The sequence below is a fragment of the Orycteropus afer genome, unplaced genomic scaffold (assembly GCF_000298275.1).
Source record: "Orycteropus afer afer isolate SDZICR_OR568_19922 unplaced genomic scaffold, OryAfe1.0 scaffold00030, whole genome shotgun sequence".
In the NCBI taxonomy this organism is placed as follows: domain Eukaryota; kingdom Metazoa; phylum Chordata; class Mammalia; order Tubulidentata; family Orycteropodidae; genus Orycteropus; species Orycteropus afer.
Genome location: NW_006921617.1, coordinates 6,392,952 through 6,399,271, shown reverse-complemented (window position 1 = coordinate 6,399,271; position 6,320 = coordinate 6,392,952).

Sequence of the window (6,320 nt, the reverse complement as noted above, 5' to 3'; positions counted from 1 at the left end):
TTTTTTTGGTTTTTGTTAAATGTTTATTTTCTCTCATGACAAAAAGTAATAGATGCTAAAAAAATTATAAAATTCCAAATCATCTATAATAAAAAGTAAAATCTAAATCATGAAAAAACAAACAACAACCAAAAACCCTGAAGGAAGAACAGATCATGGTGGGCACTGTACATGTGGTTTTTTTGGGGTTAACTTTTTATTGCTATTTGAGTGAAAGTTAACAGAGTAAACTTCCATTCAACTGCTCATACACATTTTGTTCCATGATATTAAATGTAGTCTTCACAACATAACAACATTGTTCCCACTTCCTCCCTGTGGTAACCATTTCCATTTGTCCTTTCCTATCCATTCCTGCCTTTTGAGCTTTATCCCTGGGAAAATGCTGCCCTTTTGATCTCATATGCTTGATTGTTCTGAGGATGGCCTCATCAGTGCTATTGTTCACCCCATAGCCCTGTCTATAGGCTGAAAGTTGAGCCAAGGGGTGAATTCAATTCTAGGCTTGAAGGGTGACTAAGGGCCATAGTGTTGAGGGTCCCATCAGTCTCTATCACATCAGTAAACCTGGTCTTGTTTATTATTTTGAATTTTTTTTCACATTTTTTTTTTTTTTTCTCATTTTGCCTAGGACCTTCCATTGTGATCCCTTTCAGAGTTGTCTGCCATGGTAATTGGCACCATCTAGATCTTCTGATCTCAGGGTCATGGAGGCTGAGGTTCACATGGTCCACTAGTCCCTTGGACTAATTGTTTTCATGCATCTTTGGTTTTCTTCACTCTTCTTTGCTCTGTAGAGGAGAGACCAGTAATTGCACCTCAGATGGCTGTTCACAATCTTTTAAGACTCCAGTTTGTACTCGCCAAAGTAGGATGGAGAACATTGTCTTTGTGTGCTGCTATGCCAATTGACCTTGATTTCCACTGAGACTGTGGTCCTGAGCCTTCAAGTCCAGCAACTCCTTCCCTTTAAGTGTTGGGTTATAGCTGAGAAGTTTTTATAGCTTTGCCCCTGTTTGTTCTGCCATTATACATACAAATACGTATGTAGAAATATTATCTGCAAAACCTACATGTGTCTATGGGTATAGTCCTGTTCACTTACACAAACCTGATCATCTTGCTTGTCTATCTATGTATCCACTGTAGATTAATATTTGTTGTTACTACACGTATTTTCAATGATAACTGATAATCTGGAATATGGCAAAGGTGATGGTAGTACCATCAAAAATGAAATATATGTTAATTACTGATAGAATTTACTTATGTTTAACCAGTTGCTGTTGAGTTAATTCCAACTCGTGGAAACAGAGTAGAACTATGTGTCATAGGGTTTTCCATGGCTGTGATCTTTCAGAAGTAGATCACCAGGACTTTCTTCTGAGGTGCCTCTGAGTAGACTCCAACCTCCAACCTTTTGGTTAGTAGTCAAGTGTAATAACCATTCATACCACCCAAGGATTCTGATAGGATTCTATAGCTTCCCACAGAATGTACCTTTATTTTTCATTCATTAAATTCATTCATTCGGCAAGCATTTACAGTCTGTATTCTACTTCTATACATATGTTTCTGAACATTTCATCTAAAATTGTATGTGTGACTGTTAGCTGTATATTTATTTTATACGAAGAATTCTGTTCTTTGAAAATTAAGGAAAACAATCCCAATTACACTTCATCTTTAATGTATTTCTGGTACTTTGGTGTTGTATATGATGGACTGAATTGTGTTCCCCCAAAATATGTGTTGGAATCCCAACCCTTATATCTGTGGATGTGATCCCATTTGGGAATAGGGTTTTCTTTGTTATGTTAATTAAGCCATATCAGTGTAAGGTGTCTTAACCCTACTCACTGATGTGTATATAAAGAGCAGATTAGGCACAGGAAATGTGCATGGTATGTGGAGATCACTAAGGAATCAAGGAATGCTGGGTCTGCAGAAAATGAAAGAAAAATTCCCTCAGAGTCCACAGACAAAGAAGGTCCTCCCCTGGAACTGGTGTCCTGAATTTGGTCTTTTAATCTCCTAAACTGTGATTTTTCTTCTTTAAAACCCCCTACTTTCAGTATAGGAGCTCTGGTAGTATAGTGCCTAAGGCACTTGACTGCTAACCAAAAGGCTGGAGGTTCAAACCCACCAGCCACTCCTTGGAAGGAAAATTGGGCAATCTACTTCCGTAGTGATACTGCCTCAGAAACCCAAGGAGGGGTCACTATGAGTCAGGTCCGACTTGATGGCAAACAACAACAACTTTTGGTATTTCTGTTATAGCCACACAAAGAAACTAAGACATGGTCTTTAATTTTATTACTTTTCTTCATAGCAGAGAACAGTAGAAGCGGTTCTACTATGACTAGGGAGTGACCACTCTTGGGAAACCTAATTATTTCTTTCATTTTTCTCTCCAGTTTCTTATGCATCTCTACTCTTCCACACTTTACTGCTTCAGGAAACATTTACTGTATCCACAGACCATTGACCAGCCATGTTAGGGGTATTAAGGGTTAATAGTATTTTTATTACAGATGAGGAGAGAAAGATCTAGAGAAAATCCCCTCAGGTAACATGGAAGGGGAGAGGTCTGATGTTTTGGCTATTTGCCATTAAAGCTCATTAAAAGAACTCCATGGCTATGTCTAGTTCTAATGAATAATTAATGTTAAAACGTTAAGGGATTGAAATCTTAATAGTGACGATGACAGAAGGCTCTACCACAGACTCTCTGGCTGCCTATTCATTTGTGTTCTTTCTTTCCTTAGCTTCTTCCCCTCAACAATCAGGTTTAATCCCATTCTGTCAAGTGATAGCTCAAGATATTTTCTCAAATGTGATTTCAGATATGCTGAATTATGTGTATGAGAACGAAGAAGGTCAGTATTGTAGGCTCATTTTACAAATGCATTACTCTAGTTTTCAAAGTAACTCAATCACCAAAAACAAAAAAACCAAGCTCACTGCCGTCGACTCAGATCTGACTCATAGTGACCCCTCCTTGGGTCTCCGAGACAGCGTCTCTACAGAAGTAGATTGCCCAATCTTCCTTCTAAAGAGTAGCTGGCGGGTTTGAACCATCAGCCCTCTGATTAGCAGTCAAATAAGTAGGAATTACCCTCAAGCCTTTTGGTACCAACCAAGAAGCTCAGTGGGTAGTTGTTATTAATAGTATCAAAATTGAATCAAATCCTGAGCCTACCAATTACGCTAGAAGAGGCTTAGTTTTTGCATTCCCAAATCAATAAACCACCTCCAAAATTAGTGATCTCTAGTTGCTGAGGTCTTTTTTTGAGTACTTATAAGTCAGGGAGACATTGACACAGGTACCTTAAATTTTTCAACTCTGTAGTTGGTGAGAGTGAGATTTCATTCCACATATTTTGTTGTTATTGGGTGCCATCAAATCTGTTTGACTCATAACAATGCTAAACAAGAGTAGAACAGCCCCATAGGATTTCTTAGGCTGAAATCTTTATGGAAGCGGGTCACCAAGCCTTTCTCCCATGACGCTGCTGGTTGGTTCAAACCACAAACATTTTGGTTAGCAGCCAAGCACTTGACCATTGCACCTTTATTTCACATATAGCAGAGCGTCAAGGTTTAGCTCACATGACACTTCAGATGTACATAAAATATATAATTTTTTTTCGAATCTTGCCTTCCTCCCCTGCAGTTTCCCTGCATATCCCACACACATGCTCTTCTATACCATCTACACTCTCCCTACCTCTAGCTAGAAAGAAAAGTATTAACTGAATGTCTCATCTAGTTTAAAGCTTAGTCAGATCTAATAATGTAAACAGATGTAGTGATCAGTCTATCGTGGATAAAAATGTTCAATTTCTGGGAGGGGAGCTGTTGCATTGGGGTAGATTATAGTCAATGTCATGAGACAAAGTGTATGTGAACTGTTGTATGGAAAGTGAATTTGCTCTGTCAACTTTCACCCAAATCACAATAATAATAATAATGATAAATGCTCAATTTCTCAGATGTATTCTCTACCTTCTACTTCTCTCCCAAGATGCTGCTGGATATCTGAGAAAAGAGAAGTGACCTGCATTCTTCCATGGCAGTGTGGAAGAGTCCAGGCTTTAAATTGCAATCTCTTCTACCTCCTCTGGTCTCTCAAATGATCTCCCTCATCTGCTGGGTGTGATTTGCCCTGTTGGCATCTGTGTCTGACACCTGTAGCTGGAGTAACTCATGACTGAGTTCTTCTTGGCATTGTCAAGACCTGGTAATTCACTCTAACTGACTTGACCTCAATCCAGCTAGTATTAAAGACCTCTCTGTAGTCTGGCTGGAACTACCATGCATCTCACAGTTATCCATTCTGCAGCTTAGTACAGAGCTACCTTGTCATGGTGATGCCCTTCATCTGCAGTTCCAGACTCTCAACTATTTCTGGACTTGGTTGCATGCCACATTGGAACCAACAGTGGGTTCTGTCTTCCTCCATTTTTTACTTCCTATCCTTCCTACCAGGAGTCCCTGGATGGTGCAAACAGTTAATGAACTTGGATGTTAACTGAAAGGTTCGTGGTTCATGTCAATCCAAAGGCACCCCAGGAGGAAGACTTGGCAATCTACTTCCAAAAATTCAGCCATTGAAACACTATGGAGCACAGTTCTATTCTGACACACTTGGGATCATCTTAAATTAGAATCAACTTGATAACTGGCTATCCTTCCTACTTTGCCCTTAGGCAAAAAAAAAAAAAGAAAAAAGAAAAAAGAAAAAAAAAAGGTGAGATTGTCCTCAACTTCTCCTAGGTCATATTTTCTTTCTTTCTTTTCTTTTCTTTTTTTTTCTTTTATTGTGCTTTAGGGGCAAATTTACAGAGTAGAGTTTGTTTTACATTCAAGATTTCGTGTACATTTAGTTTCACTCCCCATTTACCATCCCCAACCCTAACCCAGTCTCTCCCTTCCCTGCCCAATAACCACAAGCCTGTGCCCCTCATAGTTATGCATTCCTCGGTGTCCTGCATTTCCTCCATGCAAATGTTGCCTCTCTGGTGCCCCATGGTCGATTGCTCCAAGAGATGCATCTCCATAGAGTATGTGGGTGCATCACGCTGGGTTGAGTGGTCTGTGTGTACATCTTGTTTACTATTGGGTTGAGAGCCAGCCCATGGGAGTGAGTTTTATTCCAGGCCCAGAATGTATCCCAGGGCCATAGTACTGGGTCTCACCAGACTTTATCCGACCAGTAATTCTGGTCATTCCTGAGTTTTTGGATTTTGTTCCATGGTTTTCCTCCCACTCTATCCAGGATCTCCAGATTTGATCTTTTCCTGAGTGGTTAGCATTGGTAGCCGGACACCATCTAGTTCTGGTCTTGAGGGCCATCATGTCCTAGGGCTGATTGTTTCCAAATGCCCTTTTTTTTTTTTGCACTCTTCTTCACTTCTGATGATAGGAGACCATTAGTTGCATCTTAGATGGCTGCTTGAAAGCTTTTAAGACCCCAGTTGCTACTCAGCTAGGTCATATTTTCTTACTATCCTAAAGTAGGCATACCTGACATCAGGAGACAAGGGAATTTAGCAAATGTCTCCAGACAATTGCCTGGCTTGTCAGGCTTTAGTCTGGCTTACTTTGATTTTCAAAAGCTGAATATTACCTAGATCTTTACCTTACATTACTTCAGTCAGTGTTATAATCTATCCCCAGGAAGATGGTTGTCTGTTTGAGAAAAGTCCTGCATTTGGGAAGGTAAAGGGGAAGGCAAGACCTTTTAAAAATTAACTAACCTTTCTACACATACATTGTTATAGGATGACTGACATGCATCACCCTGGGTTGAGTGGTCTGTGTGTACATGGAGAACATTGGGAAAAGAACCAGGGAGATTGGGATTTGGGTCTGAGATGCACTGGGAAATGACCTTTTTTTTCTTTTCCTCTTCTTTTTTTAGAGGGACTTTTGATGAATTATATCCAGCATTTTATTCTGTATAAGCATGAAGGTCAGGGGACATCATAGAGAAGCAAAGTGGAGTGAGGGAGAGCAAGAAGGAATGAAAAAGAGTTTTACAATTGTACAAAGACATGAGAGCCAACATAACATTTTCCAGCAATCCATGCACACCACACACACACACACACATACTCATGAACCTGGACTGGGAAACTATTAAGGCTAATTATTGTACCCATCCCTTATATTAAAGCAAGTGTCAGTTGAGGAAGAAATTATACTAAAGAGAGGAATAAAACACATGAGAAGAAAAGATTTGTAAGATTTATGAAGATCTTTCAGATGAATTTTTTTTTTTTGAGACTCTGGAAATTTTAACTCTCTATTTAAAA